The sequence below is a fragment of the Vespula vulgaris genome, chromosome 5 (genome assembly GCF_905475345.1).
Source record: "Vespula vulgaris chromosome 5, iyVesVulg1.1, whole genome shotgun sequence".
Classification (NCBI taxonomy): Eukaryota; Metazoa; Arthropoda; class Insecta; order Hymenoptera; family Vespidae; genus Vespula; species Vespula vulgaris.
The window spans coordinates 3,855,441-3,875,002 of NC_066590.1; the positions used below are offsets into that span (position 1 = coordinate 3,855,441).

The 19,562-nt window shown below is 34.8% G+C and overlaps 2 long non-coding RNA genes across 4 annotated transcripts in view; one reads left to right on the top strand and one right to left on the bottom strand.

Annotated features, from left to right (window-relative positions):
• Positions 1 to 6,810: 6,810 nt before the first annotated feature.
• LOC127064165 (uncharacterized) overlaps positions 6,811 to 19,562 on the bottom strand; it is a 52,760-nt gene continuing 40,008 nt past the window's right edge. For 2 of the 3 annotated variants that reach the window (XR_007781604.1, XR_007781603.1), the window contains exon 3: positions 8,924 to 13,354. This is a non-coding gene — a long non-coding RNA (uncharacterized LOC127064165). Of the gene's footprint in view, positions 7,548 to 8,923; positions 13,355 to 19,562 lie in introns of those variants that run through there. The other variant, XR_007781605.1, reaches the window with a different exon arrangement.
• Positions 13,324 to 14,887, top strand: LOC127064166 (uncharacterized). The gene is made up of 3 exons (XR_007781606.1): positions 13,324 to 13,437; positions 14,087 to 14,166; positions 14,243 to 14,887. It is a non-coding gene; the product is annotated as an uncharacterized LOC127064166 (long non-coding RNA).

Below are 19,562 nucleotides of genomic sequence, written 5' to 3' on the forward strand. Positions count from 1 at the left end.
TATGATGTTTATTTAATATATAATCGTGAACGTAAATAGAACAGTTTCCTCGGTGGATAGACATTTGTTTTTGCAAACCCTATGCACGTATAGCTAGTATATACTACACATCAAAATATACCTGCGTACATCGAATAATATAAACATCACCGAGATATACGGTATTAAACGTATAATTTATGTGTTTCGAGTAATGAACCACCGATGTCTGATCTGATATAGTTCGTTACTACTTCCTCGATACGATTTCGTTGAAAAATATTGGGATTGCTTTCAGATTATTTTGCTAAAAACTACATGGATCATTAATCGGTGTTTTTTTTTCTTTTTTCCTTTCGAAATAAATCATTTCGAATCAGGAAGCAGTAAATTATTCTTATCATCCGTTTCGGACGGGTCTCTCGAATCAGCCATATCATTTCGCTCTCTCACGTCTTTCTTCATTCTGTCTCCCTTAGTCGAAAGATCTTTTCTTCCAACGGACTATTTCCTCCCATCATCGTGACGCCGTCGAGGAAACCCAAGATCCGCCCTTATAATGTAAACGAATCGGAAGGATTCGCTTTTATGTTTCTCGAAAATGGGATCCGTTTCGCTTCGTGTAGGCTTCCAAGTCGTTTCCTCAGCATACTCGAGAATTTCATTCTTCCGTAGCAATCTCTTATTCCTTGGTGTTCCTCCTCTTCACAGTGCCAGATACAAATTCGTCCAAGTCTAACTTCGTAACTCTTAACGTATCCGAAAGTAGTTCCAACGAGAGAGAAAATACGATCCCGATGATACCCACCCACATACATATCTTTTACTCGACGCGTAAAATTTAAATCACGTAAGACGGTAAACCGCATACTATCGATCGGAAGTTCCATTATTTTGGTAGCTTTTCGATCTCCTTCGAAAGGTATATAGATTTTTCTTCGTAATAATAAACGAGACAGACTACGAAGCCTGTCATAAATGATAATAATTAAACACGTTGTTCGAGCCTTCCGAAAGAAATTTCAATCAATCGATACCTTCGATCATCGCTACTCTTCCTTCATAATTTTCTTAACGACAAAGCTTAACTTCATACAATTTATACCGCATTTTCCTCTTATTATGATTTACGATCACATCATCATAAACGTCGACTCGCTAAGGGTTACGAACGTTGCTCGATTTCCTCCCTAGCTTTTCCTTTGGATTTTCCGAGATCGCACGGAACGAGAGAGAGACAGAGAGAAAGAGAAAGAGAGACAGACAGAGAGAGAGAGAGAGAAGGATAGCAAGAAAGGGCATCAACGAAAGACATCGTCCGAATGAAAGCGAACGGGAATGCACTGGAGATCATGAGAAAGGGACTCTATTTGCTACGCGCCTTTGGCAATTTTCATTTCCATGTTTACCTGGGAGACGACGAAAGAGGAATAAAAGGGAACGACGGATGTACGTGCTCGATGACGTTTTCAATGGTCGTCGACTCCTCCCCCTCCCTCTCTCACTCTCTCACCCTTTTCCTCTATCTCTTTCTGACCTTCTCCTTCCTCTCTTCATCTCCTCCCTCTCTCTCTCTCTCTCTCTCTCTCTCTCTCTCTCTCTCTCTCTCTCTCTCTCTCTCTAACACTGAACCGAAAATGGAAAGGCGAACGCAAATCTGGTAGAAACGATTTCAATTTCTACCGTTTACCTTATCTCGCGAACGATGTCGAGAGCATATGAATTATTTCTAGGCGTATAAGAGGAATTCAAATGTACCTAAGGGTAGCAAGAAAGTAAGAAACGAACGCGCGAGCCGAGAAGAGTTAGCGCGAATAGAGGATAGAACGGGCAGTGTGCCAGTGGAGTACCAAAACCCTTCATCGATCGCCTAACAACGTTCTCTGCTTCTCTGTCTTCGTACCCCTGGCTTAACTCTTTCCCACTTTCTACCATTTGCTCTCCCGGAGGCTACTGCCTTTACCCCTTCCTCTACTATTCTTTTCTCTCCTATTTTTCTCTCTTTTTTATTCATTCTTTCTTTCTTCGTTTCTTTCTTCCTTTCATTCTTTCTTTCATTCTTTCTTTCTTTCCTTCTTTCTTTCTTTCTTTCTTTCTTTCTTTCTTTCTTCGTCCTCTTTACGTTGCACACACCAGTACAAAAGACCGACATAGTGATGTACTTAACACCACTACCTGTCTCCGATTTTTCTCGTCTATCTCCTTTTCTCTTTTCTCATCTTGCTTCTTCTCTTAACCTCGTCTGGCTCGTTTGAGAACAGTTTTAAAGTGAGAAAATGACGAAGGATAAAATCTAGCACGGCATGGAGCAACTCGTGCGATGACGAAAATCCTCTTCCACGGATAAAAGAGACAACGATCGGTAAAAGTCGGTAGTAAAAGTCGAGGCGGAGAGGAAAAAAAAGAAAGAAAGAAAGAAAAAAAAAGAGAGAGAAAAAAAAAAGAAGAACATAGCAAGTCTTCTTTTTCTTTTTCTTCGTTTCGTTTCCTTCTGCTTGTTTCTCTTTTCTTTTCCTTCTTTCTTTTTTTTTTCATCTTCTTCGTATTTCAATGGGAGGCCATAAAGTCCGTGAGCTTCTGCTAATACTCGCTCTTAGAATTAATTACGCGGCTAACGACCCACGAGCCAACTGTTCACTCAGCTTTCGTTCGTTCGTTCGTTCGTTCGTTCGTTCGTTCATTCGTTCGTTCTCAATTGTTCTAACTCGGTTCTGGTCCCTCGTGGATGGAAACGATACCATCTCGTCCCTCTTCTTTCGCGATAAAAAAGTACATTCATCAAGCTGCTATTCTTTTCTCGCATTATTCATAAAGAGAGTAGGGTGAAATTGCAGCGAGCGCAGTTCGCGTCTCTTTCTCTCCCATTCTTTTTATAATCTTTAAGAGAGATAATATCGACGGATAACGGATAGAGAAAGAGAAAGAGAAAGAAAGAGTGACAGAGATAGAGATAGAGATAGAGAGAGAGAGAGAGAGAGAGAAACGAGAGAGAGATCGAGATGAGTGTGGTTTTGCATTCAACGTTAAATACGAATGCACCTCCTGGGAAGAGTAAGCATCTATAAGACAAGAGATTTTATTCACGATTTTCTTGGTCTATGTTGTCCTTCGGGTTAGGATGTGACCATGAGCGACCACTAACCACAAACTACCCAGTCTCGACTCTTCCAATTCCCTAAGCCAACTCGTGCCATTCTCTCCCAGAGGAGGACGACGAGTTGAACGTGAAGAGAACGAGAGAGGTAAATGAAGAGGTCGACTCTTGCGCGAGATACTGCTAGCAACTAGGGTGTAGTAACCATTAAACTAGGCGTCTAATAGTTCCTCTCGTCCACCCACGAACAATAGTCCGTGGCGAATGCCATCATCCTCTTACGACCCCTTTAGGAATAGTAGCGTTCTCCGTGGGCACCCGGTACACGTTTCAGCTTCCTCTATAAATTTCCTGTCACCCGTCGCTCTCGGACGATGTTTAAACCAGAACTATCGTTTTTAATATCTTTTGAAAATAAAATCTGAGATAAAATGAAAAAAAAAGAAAGAAAGAAAGAAAGAAAGAAATAGGGAAAAGAAAAGAAGAAGAGAATATCGAAAAAAAAGAAAAGAATAAAAGACGAGTGAGATAATATGGCGAAGTTAAAGCTTCGCCCTTTTTTGTCATTGAAATTTAACGAAAGTTCTTTTTCTTTTTTTTTCTTCTCTCTCTCTCTCTCTCCCTCTCTTTCTTTTTTTTTGTGAATAAATATTCCTCGCACACGAAGATTTTCTATTCTCTAGAACTCTCGTATTTCTTGAATGAGTAGGAACCGGTAGAAACTTCCATAGAAAGATGCCACAAACGTACTTATATAGTTCCTCCTAAGAGGGACGAGGCCAGCACCTTCTCTATACTCATACCAAAGCTTGAAGCAGGTGTACTTTGTTGAGCATATATCTCTGTCCGTAGCTAATAAATATTAACTAGTTGGCTGAACATATAGCTCTTGGACCAAACAACTTGCCGAGAGAACAGCTGAGTACCAGGGATATACATATATATATATATATATATATATATATGCGCACACCAATGCGTGTGCCTGCTCTTCTTTCCTTTCTTTCTTTTATTCTTCCTATTGTCATTCGTACGATTCTTTTTTCTTTCCTTTTTCTTCTTTCCTTTTTTGCGAAAATACGAAATAAACGCATTTTCGATCTCATTCAGCTATATTTAAAAGAGTTTAGCATTCATTTCTCTTTCCATTTATAATATATTATAGACAATGTTCCCTTTAGATCTGTCGTTTATAAAGAGATAGATAGAATGGATAGTTCGTATCAAAAGCTTCGTTCAAAACTTTTCGTAAACTTGAATTTAATTAAACTAAATTGCACGTTCCATTGAAGCGAGAAAGGCAGCATTCTTACGTCTAACGTAAAAGAAGCTGCAATGCGATCGCTCCCTTTTAACCTTTCTGTTCTTCTCTATTTATTTCTTTTTTTTCCGATTACAGTGAACAGAGCGAAACAATTACGGAAAGTCTCTTCGTCGATTTTCGATGTTCCAAACGATTCGTTGCCAACTGTTTGGCATTAACATTCACCCGGTATATTTATCATAGAAACAGCGAAGAAAGTTTTTCGATTCGGCCTTTTGGCCTTTTTGAACGAAGCCGACCGTTCGAAGTGAAAACTCAATTCCACTAACACCGTTAGAATAATTTCATTCTCGCTTTATCGAAACGAATCGAAAGTACCCTTCGAAAGTTGACGAACCAGATTTAATTACTTTCTTTCTAAATTATTTCAGGTGAAATTGAGGCTGCCGAAGTGTAATTAATTATGATCGATCAAGTACGCTTATCCAAAAATTCGGATTAGTCCAAAATTAGTTCCGGAAAGAGTTGCCTCAAAAAATATGGTCGAGCTGGTTAGAGTTTAAAAGCTTTCATTATTCGATGGATCATTTTTTTTTGGAGTAACCACAATTGGATCAGATTTAAACTGGTTCAATCGAAGGATAATTTTCGAATTTTTGAATATCTTTTCTATTTATCATCGAATCGAATTAATAAATGAATAAGGGATAAATTATTTCCAACAAAAATTTCATTATTTTAGATTCTTATTCCTATTAAATAATCATTATCCATGTATAAGAATATAATCAATCAGACGTTTTATCGTCAACATTTATTTATATGATGAATATAAAGATTAATCATCATTATTAACGGTTAATGCATCGAGTTTCGGATTTATCTCTCCATTATGATAGATGAAAATATCGTTATTTTTTTTTTCTTGAAAAACTGCTATTTTTTTCTTCTATTTAATGCTCATATAAGTGTGTGTGTGTGTGTGTGTGTGTGTCATATAACGAAGGAAAATCAAACACAAAAAGAAAAAGAGGAAGGGATCGAGAAAAAAAAGGAAGAAAAAGAGAAAACGAGAAAGGGAAGACAATATTTTGTAGGATGCGAACGTCGTATTATCCATGGATTAGTATTATGTAGAAACTTTCAAATGCGCCGTTCGCACGAACGCGTTTTATTTCGTCCATATTCAATAACATTATAAATGCATGTATAATCGAGCGAACGACCGAGCTTTTGGGAGATTACAAAGTTCCTCTGTGCGAACGAATATAACGATCGTTCTATTTACGACGGATATTATGAATATTTATTCGCTCACTCATTCTTTCTCTCTCTTTCTCTTTTTGCACTCTATAATCTTTTTCTCTTTCCTCTCTCTGTCTTTGTCTCCTTCTCTCTGTCTCTCTCTCTCCTTCTCTCTCTATATATACATACATATATATATATATATATATATATATATATATATATATATATATATATATATATGTATGTATGCATGTATGTATGCATGCATGTATGTATGAATGCATATATCTTTTTCGTTGATAAATAATCGCGAAATTAAAATCAAGCTGTTTAACCAACTTTATCCCAATTTTTGATCCATTCGATAAAGTTTACAGCTAAGAAATTCCGGTAGACGAGAAACTAAGCGATTAGAAGATATGAAGCTATGAGAGAAAAAAAAGAAAATAAAAAAAAAAAAAAAAATAGAAAAAAATAAAGAAACGAAAAGAGAGATTATTTTGTCAGGAATAGGAAAATACGGTTAGGTAGACGTTGAGGCGCGGAAATGAAAGTATTACCAGCAGGAAGCAATTAGGAATAGGTAGTAGGTGCCCAGGGATTAATTCCGAAAAAGCTTTGGGAATGGCTGCAAACGAGAAGAGGAAAAATGAAAAGAGAATAAGAAGAATATTAAAAAGGAAAAAAGAAAGGGAAGAAAAGGAAAAAAAAAATAATAAATAAATAAAAGAATAAAAAAAGAAGGAAAGATGTGAGAAAGAGGGGAAACGAGACTGGAAAAATGGCGAAGGCACAGAACGAAGTCGTTACGGAATAGAAAGGTGTGCAGGAAAGGCAACCTTTTCAGAATCTCAGAAAAGGTAGACCATTCAAAAGTATTCACGCTAAACATCTTTCTTTTTATCTTCTTTTTTTCCACTTGCATTATGTAATCTTAAGATTTAAATTCGGATTATGTACCGCCTTAGAACGATAGAAACGAACGTCGTTTTTATTTTCTTTACCATTAGTTTTCTAGAAAAATGCAATGAGATACGATCATAATCGTTGTTCCTTTCGCTTTAGTTTTAACGTCGATTAATCGATATTCCATTTTTCCCCATCGCCCATGAATAATGGACGATCGTCGATTCGGTATTCTCCATCGATGAAAAAAAAAAAAAAAGAAAGAAAAAAAAGAAAGAAATATATAAAAAAGGAGGGAAAAAGAAATGAAAAAAGAAAGAAAATTAAAATAATTTCATACACATAAAAAAACGTACAGTTACATATGTATATATGTATATATGGTAGAGAAAGAGGAAAGTAGATTATTGCTCTTTCTTAAGATAAAGGCAAACAACGTTTGAGAAAGTGTTGCTTAAAAAGAATAAAAAAGAAAGCTTCTTTTTCTTACGGTTTTAGGCGCTTTCGTTGACATCTCTCGCCTCTTGTACCTCGCGTGTCGAGTCACGCAAACGTGCCGTGGCAATAGCGGAGAACTACACTTTTCTCGAAGTACGCTCGATTTTTCTTCTTGTCCACCGAGCCATTTCTCCTCTCAAGCCCATATACAAATTTTCTTGCTTCCGACCATCCAGAGTTTCCTTTTTCCTTCCTACAGGACTCTTGTACGTGAGATGTGCTCGTATACGAAATGTGCTGTTTTTTTATCTCTATTCTTAATGAGCAGCGTCAAATTCTCCGAGACACTTTCTCTCTCTTTCTACCTTTCTTTTCCTTTCATCATTTTTGTTTCAAAGGTTTTGTGAAAGCTGCGAGATGCACCGATCTTAATTCCTAGTATGAAAATGAAGAACAGTCATCGAAACTGTTATTTTAAAATGATAAGGATAAGCAGTGTTTCTGCAATGGCGATTGTTGGTATATATAATTCTTGAAAAATAATCTCTTCGTCTAGTTCTGTCGGTTTTGTCCGAGAGGGTCTAATTGACAAATTGAGTTTCTAGTTTATCCAACAAGCTGGAAGATAGAGTTATAATTAGTAACAAGCCGCAATTTTCGTCTTGGTGCGTTGAAACGTGAGACGAAAACGATACGTCATTTGACGAAGTTAAAGAAAGTTTCGATGAGGAAGAACATAGTCTGAGAGTAAAGTATTTGGAAACCTAAAAGAGAATGAAAGCGAAAATGTTAGAAGGGTGTACGAAAGAAAGAGATAAATAGATAGATAGAGAAAAAGAAAGAGAGAAAAAGAGAAAGAGAGAGAGAGAGAGAGAGAGAAAGTTAAAGAAAAAAAGAAAATGAAAAGAAGAGAACATTTTCTCGTTGGTGTTGTGTGCTCTCGTCGAACAATACATACATATGAAACTTTCCACGAACGATAAACTTCTCTATTGTTTTTTTAGTCGAACTTTCAACGGACCGTACGATCTAATTAAACGAGTTTTACAATTTTCATTGATTATGAATTTTTCGAGTTTCGTTTCTTTAGATCCTTAATAGGATCTACGATTGAATTTTTTTCTACCGTAGGATAAAACTCGAATCCATTCGATATCCAGATGCTTCTATTTGATTTTGTCGACGAGCCGAGCCATCGGATTGCGTCGATTCATCATTCTGTGTAAATATAAACATTGCTAATCCATCGAGCGTAAATGCGCGTGCCGTGTATATATAAAATCAATAATAACATCGCGGAAAAAGATATACTAAGGAGTAGAATAAAATCAATATGTAATATAAATTTTACAAATCGTGCTATTCCGTAAATCTATGTGCAAGTATCTGGGTATTAAATTTTTTTTGTCTCTTCCTCTTTTTTTTTTTAACCTCCTGATACGAGTTCGAATGAAAATTCAGTGAAAATTCACGCTTAATTCATAAACATACCTACCGTTGCAAATATCTCTGCGAAAGAGATAAATGTCGAGGTACAATTTAGTAATATTATGTAGAGAATCGTAGGAAATAAATTTGGTACATATTCCTACATACGTTTGGAGAGACTTCGTTAATTTAAATGAGTTTTGCTTAGATCAACAAAAGTTATAGCGTAATCAATCACCTGGTAAAATTCGAAACGTTCGAAAAGGGCAAACACATACACATACACACACTCAGAACTTTCTGCTCGTTATTATTCGATCTGTTCGCATAGAAGCCGAGAAGCTCAGATAAAATACGAGCGACGGAATGGAATTTCTCGCGGGAGTAACAAGTTTTGTAAATGCTGTTTTTAAAGAATCGCAAGTTTTGCCTGTAAGTTTGTGGATTACGTACGAGACTCGCATACGAGTCTGTCTCAGAGACCCTAAGTGAGAAAAAAAGAAAAAAAAAAAAAGAAAAAGAAACGTTTCTCCTTTTCTGTGCAGGATAAAATATGTGATAAACGATTTGTAAAAAACGAAAAACTTCTGTTTTTTTTATTATTTTCGTTGTGCCGTGGGACCATTCAGAATCATTGTTCCGCATTCGCAAAGTGACCAATTATATTCGTCACTTTAATGATACGTCGTATAATAGGTAATTTATGTATCACGCATCTTACAAATGTCATTTGAATAGATTCAACATAAATTTTTTACGGAGTTTGTGCTGAAGATTAAAAAAAGAAAAAAAAAAACAAAAAAAAAGAGAGAGAGAGAAAAAAAGAAAATCTAATATTTTATTTATAACAAAGTATAGCGATCTATGTGTCAAAAATATCAAATCTAGGGAAGATAAAATTGAAATGTTATTAATAATGTTTAATCTAAGCGCATTAGGAAATATTTTCCTTCGTCGTATTCGTAGAGATCGATTATGGCAGTACTTTGAGTAATAATATCTAATAATAATAATAATGATAATAATAATAATAATAAAAATAATAATAATAATAACAATCACAACACCAACAACAACAATTAACAACGACAATAATAATAATAATAATAGTAGTAGTAATAATAATAATAATAATACAATAAGTTAATTATTTTTTTTGTTCCATGTATCGCGTGCATACATCTTTAGTTTTTGTTGATATTTTTTTAAGTCGGAAAAAATCTCAAATTTCTTCTTTTCTTTTTTCTTTTCTTTTTTTGCGAAAGGATCCTCTCTATTATAACTTATAATATTTCCTTTAGATTACAAGAGCGATATGTACCAACGGATAATTACACCTTAATCGTAAAATGTATGTATATAATATATAATTATATTTTATCATTTTTAATACTTTTCCATCTGAGTTTGTTCATTTAACTGCCGGCAAATCAGCGTGCATTTACATAGATATACTTTATACGCTTATCAAACGTATCGACTTCCTATGTAAATTCACGTTCTGCACCCGTTGCCTCTTATCGTCTAGATAATAATTTATACTATGTATACAAACTTCGTGTTCACTTTCATATCGATGGCCAATTACCTAGACACATATTCGAGGGAAAAAATTTCGATAGCACATTCGATACGTTCAAAATCGTATATTCAATAGAAATATCAAAAATTGTAAGTCGATAAGAGTATGTGCGTCGAGCTTAACCTGATCGTATTTGACAAAAGAAATAGAAAAAAGAAGAAGAAAAAAAAAATGTATGCCATTTCAATATTATCTCGGTTAAGTCATTTTTTTTTTATATTCGACATTGATAATATTATCTGATTCACGAATAAAGCTCGAAATGTATATCTACATATGTGATCAAACCGCATATTTACTAATTAAACGATCAAGAAACTTCCTATATATCGTTATTCTAACTCCTGTATCTATTAATCCTTATTCGTACTCTTACTTAGTTATCTATCGATAAATTCCCATTTCGCTCTCGCAATACATTTCTCTTGGGTTTAATCCGAACTCTTCAAACAAAAGTTCAACTCTCTGCGATATGCGTTTTCGCGAAACACCGGTTACAGTCAATGTCACACCTGTGAACGCATCTTGCAGAAGCAATTTAATCAGATCCTTTTGATCCTTAACCCAGCTGTGCTCGGTTGCCTTTTTAAACGAGAAAAGAAAGAGGAGAAGAAGTTTTTTTTTCAAGCGAATATATATATATTATATATATCAATATGCGTAAGTATATACATATTATGTATATGTATGTATACAAGAACGAAACGTAACAAGCCAAGGACAGCTGGGTTTTACGAGCTAGACTACAAGCTAGTCTTAACAAATTAATCCTAAGTCTAATATAATCTTACCATTATAAGTTCTTAGAAATCCTAGCCGAGGTTTGTAACTTAATGACAGTTCGATATATATATATATAAAGTAATTTTATTCGTTTTAAGTTCATATTCGTTTTGAAACCCTCGCGATTAGAACATTTAACGAACGTTCTTTATTAAGCGATATCTCTAAAACTTTCTTTTCGCGAGAGACGGTAATATTTTCGTTAACGTAATCGTTTCGATGACACCATCAGAGGTGTATTAGTATTCGTACGTTTGGCATCGTGATCTTTCGCGAATAATACGAAGGAAAGGAGGATGGGAATGGGAGAAGATAAGGGAAAACGAAAGAGAGAAGTAAAAGAAACGAAGCGATTCTTCGTAAGGACTCGGTTAGGAAAGTACGGTGTGAGTCGAGAAGAAGGTTAACGTGCCACTAATTAATTCCACGAAACTTTCTGATCGACGGATAAAATGGTCGAGTAAGTTTGGTAGTGGTGCTTCGGTAGGGGTTTCATGGTGGTAGTAAAGCTAGTGGTGGTTGGGTTGAGGGTAGTTGGTTGGTAGTGGTAATGGTAGAGAAAGTAGTGATATCGAAGAACGGCCAAGAGTTTCTAGAGTGCGCGCGCGTGTACGCGTGCGAGGATGGACGGAGGGGTAAGGAGGTTCTTCAGAGGCTATGGAAGAACGTTCATTTGTCTTCCGAGGGAGTACCGTGTGTTTCGTTTCATACCAAGATGGTGGGTGGCTCGCTACTTTCCATCGTGAAACAATACACCAGTCTTCCGGAGCTGTGGCCTGCAACAATGGCGGCCCTCGAAATGACAAGAGAATTTCGCAATTTCTCTTTTCGGGCCACCTTTTTAGATACTACTCTAGCGCCTCCTTCAGACTCAAGTGCCATCCATTGATCACGAGCGAAACGATCATTGTCTAGTCGAGTTCGATTTCAAAGATATTCCGACGATACTCTATTTTACGAGAAAAGAATGATGGAACAAGGACGAACGTAATTTCATCTATACATTCCTTCTCTCCCTTATCAATATCTACTTCAATATTCTTTTTGACGATTAGACGAACGAATCTTTGTGCCGACGATGTGTCCTTTTGTTTTCTTTTTTGTTTTCTTTTCTCTTCCCTTCTTTTATTTTTCCGTTTCTTTCTTTCTCTATTTTTCCTCCAGAAAAAATAACGTTACGAGAATGGTCTTAAGTATTTACGTAAGCAAGTATACATGTTCGTCAGTCAATCTCTCTTTTTTTTCTCTCTTCTTCTTTTTTCCCCCTCGCACGCGAGAAATCGATCACTTTTTATTTCTCCTAGCCGTTGATGCCAAAATTATGACAAAATATAAGCCTAAGTACTCTCGGTTCGCTTACGTCCAACTAAAGCGAAAGCAATTTCACTAAAACGAAGATTCAAAGGTGCCATTACGATGTAAGCGCGGCATGTAACTTAGCCAATAAAGCGACACCGGCTGACTGCCCTGTGATTAATTATGACGAATGAGCAACCTGAATTGCTGTGATCGCTTTCGCTTATTTCTACGACGTGTCACGCTGCTTCTCTCTTAATAATTTAACGCTTAGAAAGATAGTTTCCAAGTGACACTCTCTTTTATATTAGACAAACACGTAAGGTTTATTACGTTCTTAACGATTGTTATCTCTATCTCATGTCGTCCTTGTTTTTCTTTTTCTCTCTCTTTTTTTTTATAATTTTTTTCTCTCTTTTTTTACCTTTTTTTTTTTTTTTTTTTTTAATTTAATTATAGATACATCGCAAATAGTAACAGAATAGTTTTATAAATTGACTGACGCAGTTTATGTAACCTCCTATCAGTCTTGAATAAACGATCGATACCGATATCATATTTTCTCTCTCTCTTTTTTTTTTTAATAGAATAATATCATTCGTTACAAAATCGTTCTTTTCATTCTTTTCACAATCCAACTTGTATTCAGTTAACGCAACGTCCCTTACAAGAATTTGTTCCCTGTCTTAAACTCCACAATCGGCTTTCGATATATATATTTTTTTCTTTTACGTTTTTCTTCCTTCCTTCCTTCCTTCCTTTCTTCCTTTCTTTTTTTCTTTCTTTCTTTTTTTATCGATTCAATGCAAACTATCATTGATATCGAATTCTAATAATAACGATTCTCCGTGTTATCATTTATGGCTTATGCGCGGTAACGCTAGTAACTTCGACGTAAACTCGAGGAAATCGGTTTGCTATTTCTGTGGACATAGTAAATCGAGTGTATCAATGTTCGATGATGCGAGTCAACGTGCGAAAATAATCGGACGATTGTTCTTTCTCTTATCGTTTTTTTCGCACGAAACGATACGAGAAACGAAAGTGTTCATTTTAAATGATACATACACGCGATATCCTATAAACGCGTTAATTGTTTGCGAATTAATTTGACAAGAATAATTAGTATAATACGTCTTATGATTATGCGATGTGTTTGTGTTTCGTTGAGTTTTCTCTTGAAAACTTATCCCTCCGTTCGAATGGTTTCGTGTTTGGAAGAGGGATGATGGCCTTGGATAGTTCCCTATGAGAACTAGCAGTCGTCTTGCGTCGAAGATGACTGTAATAGAGCTGCCACACGCTCGGAAAACTCCCCCGAAACGGAATGCGAACACTGGAAAAAGAAAAAAAAAGAAGAGGAATGATACTGTGATTAATTACATTAGTATCGTTTGCTTCTCTCATTATTTATACGTGGTAAATGTAGACATGGGTCTCTTTTTATACGGTTTTTATACGTGCCGCATAAAAAAAAAAAAAAAAACTAAATAAATATCGTATAAAAAGAGTCACGCAAAAATTGATTTACAAAAAATATAAAACTTGTGTCAAACCGATGCAAACAATATATATAAAAGCAATTTAAAATAAAAAATGCATTTATTAAAAACAACATTGTGCTTCATATAGAAAGTTAATGCGTCGAGAAAAAAAATTTTTTTCTCTCTCAAATACGCGTATGATTTTCGTGAAATTTTCCCTAAATTAATCAATGCGTTAAGAAAATCGTATTATTATTAAAAAAAAAAAAAAAAAAAAAAAAAAGACCGTGCAAAAAGAGATCGAAATGTACATATATTATATTTGAAGTATATTAAAGCAACATCAACGTGCAATCATTTTCGGAGATATCTCTGATATATTCATTAGAGAAATTCAATGATATAGGATCGTATTGATTCGTAAAATTATAATGTTCGATATTATTCGAATGTTATACCTATCTACCTATTTACGTACATATATACGTATCAACAAAAGCAGAGTAATGAAAAATCGACAGTAAATACTTGGTATATACGCTCACCGATTAAAATCTTCAAATTTCATGTTGTTTCTGTTTTAGAAACGCATACTATCGCTGACAGTACAGAGAATGTTGATTTCCCGACGGAGATACCACCCATCTGAGAATCTATAGCTAAGGTTTGTTTTTCCAATACATGTGTGTCTGTGTTTATATCTACCAGCGATACGATAACACTCTCTGTTTTTCCTATAGGGGGAAAAAAAAAAGAAGGAAAAAAGACAAAAAAAAAAAACATCGACGATTTGCATTCGAAAGTTTATATATTCGAAGTGTCGTAACGAACAAAAGCCAAAAATAAAAACTTTAGTGAGATATTTTTATGAAATAAGGATTCCTTTTACAATAATGGAGGAAAGAAGAAAAATAAAGAAAGAAACAAACAAACAAACATAGTAAAAACTACGGATCGTGGGGAAAAATGAGGTTCAAGTTTCTTAAACTCGTTTTTCCAAATCGAACTGTCCCGTGCACACATTTTTCATTTACCGCCTGATTGTACCGCTGGAGCCTTGGAGGTGTCACAAGCTTTCTACATCTATATATTAATTAAAACTTTATGAGCTCAGCGTGAAGAAACGAAAAATTAAATTATTTAGAACTTTGAATTTTTTCCAAATGTTGTCAATCAGAGAAATATTCACACGGTAATTTTGGAAATCGTGAAATTCTTTTTCCCCTTCAAACATAAGCAAAGTTAAGTTATTCTTTTTTTTCCAACGTAATGACGACATTATAGATCTTGATATGTAAACAGAATTATTTTACATCTGCTAACAGATCCTAACAAATATTATAGCTTTGTTAACATACTATATTATTTGATATATTTTATATTTATCTATTTATACCTTTTATATATCAATTAAAAGATCTGAAATAACTTATTACATGATAGATTGATTTTAAAGATATTGACAGAATCGACAGGTAAGATAATTGGATCTATAAAAAACTATATATTTTTCTTAAAAAGAAAAAAAAAAGAAAAAAAAAGAAAAAAAAAGGAAAAAAAAAGAAGAAAAGAAAAAGAAAAAACAGAAGAGAAAGAAAATTATGGATAATTATTTAACAAATAGACGAGTATATCTCTGGACATGCTTAAATTCGAAACATTAAATTCCATTGTTTATGTTCACGTTTCGGAATTAGTAATATACAAATTCGTTAGATAATGATTAGCTGTGACAAATTAGATCATAGGTAAAGCAAGCGATAGTACTGTTATCGGTATAGTTTATACCTAGAGAATTGATATGCAAACTGCACCGAGGTCCTATTACGAACTAAATACACACTATATGGGTTACACAGTGTATGTATAAACATATACATCAAGATACGACCATACAATGCCGTATACATCGAATGCGCGCGCATTTATGCCAAGCATTGTGAAATTTAATTAATATTCAGTCAAGACACAACGATGTGCATCGTGTGTAACCTACAAGTTACAGTTTTCCTTGTGAGTCGTCCAAATTGTCCTTTCAAAGATTAAGAGAAATATGGGAGTTGCAAAGTATCTACGTGACGAGATTAGAAACTGTTCCAGAAACCTTCCTCGATATCATTATACTAGAAGAACGTTTTTTTCTTTTTTGTTTTTTCCTTCCGAATAAGTTACGGAGTAAACCGTTCTTCTTTTTTTCTTTTTCTTTTTTTTTTTTGGACGTTTCTCCGCGATATTTCTTTGTTCTTTTCGTGGCATCGCCACGACGAGCAATCGACTTGAAAGCTATCTTCAAAGAATAATGTGGACGTAGAGAGGACGTATTTCGTAAATTAACATTTCACCCCTTGAGAAATCTTCAAGGACGATTTACATGGACTTTTTTGTGGACTCTGCAAGTAATAACGATGAAAAAGAAAATGTCAAGTGGAGAGATGCTTTAAATATCTAAATATCCCTTTTACGAGATTGAAGAATATATATATATATATATATAATTATTAGAAACAAACATAAATTATTGTCAATAATTGACAATTGGATCGTTCGTCCGTGTATTAGAACGAGAAGTTTCCGATTGAGATGAAAAATCAAAGAAGCTCGTTTGGTCTGTTAAGAGTAAAGCGAGATAGTGATTGACTTAAACTTCGAGTAACTACTGACGTCATCGTTTGCCCATAGGGTAGTAATTATTCGTCAGTCAAGCGTAAGTTTCTAGCTACAGTCTCTCTCTCTCTCTCTCTCTCTCTCTCCCTCTTGTTTTTTCTCCTTCCGTTCTTCCACCTTCCATTTTCTTTCGTACACCCTATCCTTGCCTCTCTCATCTGACCTCTACTCCGTTCCGGTGAATAATGAATCCGTAGGATCGACGAGAACGACTTTCGCGTTACTTTCTTTTACTCCGTCACCGTGGCTTCGCTTTTTCTGCTACGTTGCAAAAGGTAAAACGAAGGAGGTAACGAACCTGCCTGTCCGTACCAACCGTTCGGTTATCCCGAACATCTTAGAAATCTTGGGTTAATTTACACGAAGAAAATTACTCGACGATAAAAACATTGAAATTATATATATATATATATATATATATATATATATATATATATAAAATATTATTTTAAATGCTAAATGTACGATTTTCAATATAATTTATTTATTTGTTCGAAATTACAAATGTAATTTTATTCGTGATTGAAATTGAAACGTCAATCGAACTGATGAAAATTAATATTTCAGTAGACATTTTATTTATTCGAAACAATGTGTAACTGTTCGTTTCTCGCTCTCTCTCTCTCTCTTCTCTTTCTCTTTCTCTCTCCTTCCCTTTCTCGTATAAATCCAATCAAGTAATCTATTTAACCAAAGTTGCTGCATAGCGAGAAATCTTGAAATGGTGAAGGACGTCGCGAAACGATGGGTGTAGGGGAAGATGGAGAACGTAGAAGAGGAGAGAGGGAGAAATGTTGGAGAAGGTGGTAGGCAAGCCTCAATCAACAGTGTATACATCCGATTTGGGGCGTCTCAGTCTGGTCCTTCTCAAGCAAGAGTTGAGCCAACTAGAACGTTCTAGGATCTTACAGTTCGTAACGACCCTTGACGGGCAAACAGTTACGATCCTTTCCGCTTTTTCTCTCTTCTCGTTGCTTCCCTTATCTTTTCTTTCTTTCTTTCTTCTTTCTCTTCTTTTTTCTTTCATTTTTCTTTTTTTTTTCTTTTTTTTTTTTTTTAATTTTACGTTCATCATTTCGTTCAACGTAATAAAGTGAAAAGATAAACGTTCCGACAAAATTTCACGCTGCATCGAAAGGGCGAATAAATTATTCATTCGAATAAAATATCAGGAAGATAATGTACGTATGTATGTATATACGAAAGCTCAAAAAGTTTTAATGGACAACGCATTAAATAAAGTAAAAGATTCTAAATGTACGTCGATAATGTGTTAATCTTAATAATTTTTTTCTCTTCCTGTTTATCTCTCTCTCTCTCTTTCTCTTTTTCTCCAGTATCTTTTTTTCTCTTTTAGAGTACACACAGTTTCACTATGATATTTGTACTTGTGCATAAATATGAAATTTGCCACGTGGAAAACCGCAGGCAGTTGTATTAATTAGCGTGGGAAAGTGCGCCGGTTGAATGCATTTTGAGTTCATTCATATTGATTCTAAAGAAAAAATATAACACGCGTCGACATTTAATTGAGGAGCTCCGAGCGAATTGATAGGAAAATTTAACCATATCAATTCCACGTGCCACGGATAGAGAATTAATTAGTGTTTCTAAGGATTGCACGAACTTCTTCGAAGAACTTTTTTGTGACCGTTCGTGAAAGTGTGTAAAAGTTTTGAGCTTTTTAGCTTAACTTTTTTTCTTTCTTTCTCTTTTTTTTTTCTTTCTTCGAAACACGTGGAGCTTTTTAAACCGAAACTCTTTATAAAAATCATGAAAGGAATATATATTTTTAATCTTTGTAAAGAAATTTTAACGCGATGTTATTATAGCCAAATTATCTTGTTATGTAATATCAGAGAGTTAGTAAGAGAAATCGTGTAGCTACGCTTATGTATATGTATCGTGTGTAGGTACTCGTCGAAGGGTTTGCAAGCGTGATATGTTGATAGGGCCTGTTGTTCTAATCAACCGGAAAACCGTAGGTACAACGTCCAGAAACAGAGCAATCGAATTAATTTCAGTAACAAGAAGGTTTCTAACCGCTAATGATAATTACGATTTGAATTCTCTTGCAAATTTAATTAGCCTGTCGATGCGAGCATTTAAATGAATCCTTTGAACTTCGAATTTTACTATTAAACTGAATTTCAAAATGTCATAGAACTAAGAACGATATCCCTATACCAAACTATTAAATAATTAAATAAAAGTAATATATATATATATATATATATATATATATATATTGAGAAATATCAAAAGCATACGACGTAAATTAACGGGAATATTACTACTTCAGTATAAAATACAAAATTTACATTTAGATTTGTATTACGTTTCCCAAGCTGGCTAAGCTATGACGTAAATGTACGTTTGTACTGCTCAAAGGGTTGTAGAAATGGTTTCGAGAAATCTTGGACACCTGCGCGAACACTTAGCAGTTGAAGCGAAGAAATTTAATCACCATTTGAGAACGGCTTTGGTTCGAATTATTTAACATTTCAAAAAGAAATTCATTCGATGGAAACGTCATGATAAGATTCCACGATAGTCCGAGGAGAAATTTAAACTTTCGCAATCCCGGCTTAAAAGGTCGAGAATTGTAAGATCGAGGTGACACAGTATGACACAGAGGTTCGTATTGAAAAAGATAATGCTCGATACTTTACGGCGTCGATTTTCATAAAACAAGTTTCGGGACGAAAACCGCACAGAACTTTTTTTATTGTCAGGGATGATCAGCCGTTCGTACGTATGTATTTTACGCGACGATAAAAAAAAAAAAAAAAAAAAAAGAGAGAGAGAGAAAGAAAGTGGAGGTAAGAAAAGATTGAAAGATGTAAGAAAATAAAAAATAGGAAGAGAAAAAAAGGAGAGAATGAGAGAGAAAAAGAAACGAAAGGAGGAAAAAAAAAGAAAAGGGAACAGGAGGGAAAGGCAATGGTAGGTGATCTAAAATGTCCCTGGGAAGTTCTACTAAAACTACGAGTCTACGAGTCTTCTACCCGTGGCTCCTTACCTATCCAAGACCTTCCTCGTCGCACTTATTTTCCCTTATGGCCCATAAAAATGGAAGCGCGCTTCAAGGACAACGGAGAAATGTTCCCATGGGATTACCGTGGGATAGAGAGAACCACCAGAAAGAGAATGGCGTATAACAATAAAAGACCAATAGAATATCGTGCACGTACGACCAATACATATTGCATGGGCTAAACCACGTCTCACTTCTTGCTTAATCTTAAAATTCTTAACTTGTGTGTTTTCGAACATTTTATATATGTATATATATTTTTTTCCTTTGTATGATTTGTATTACTATTATTGTTATTATTTTTTTTTTGGTTTTGTTTCGTAAATGTCTTACAGTCATGAATTTTGAAATAGGCCAAT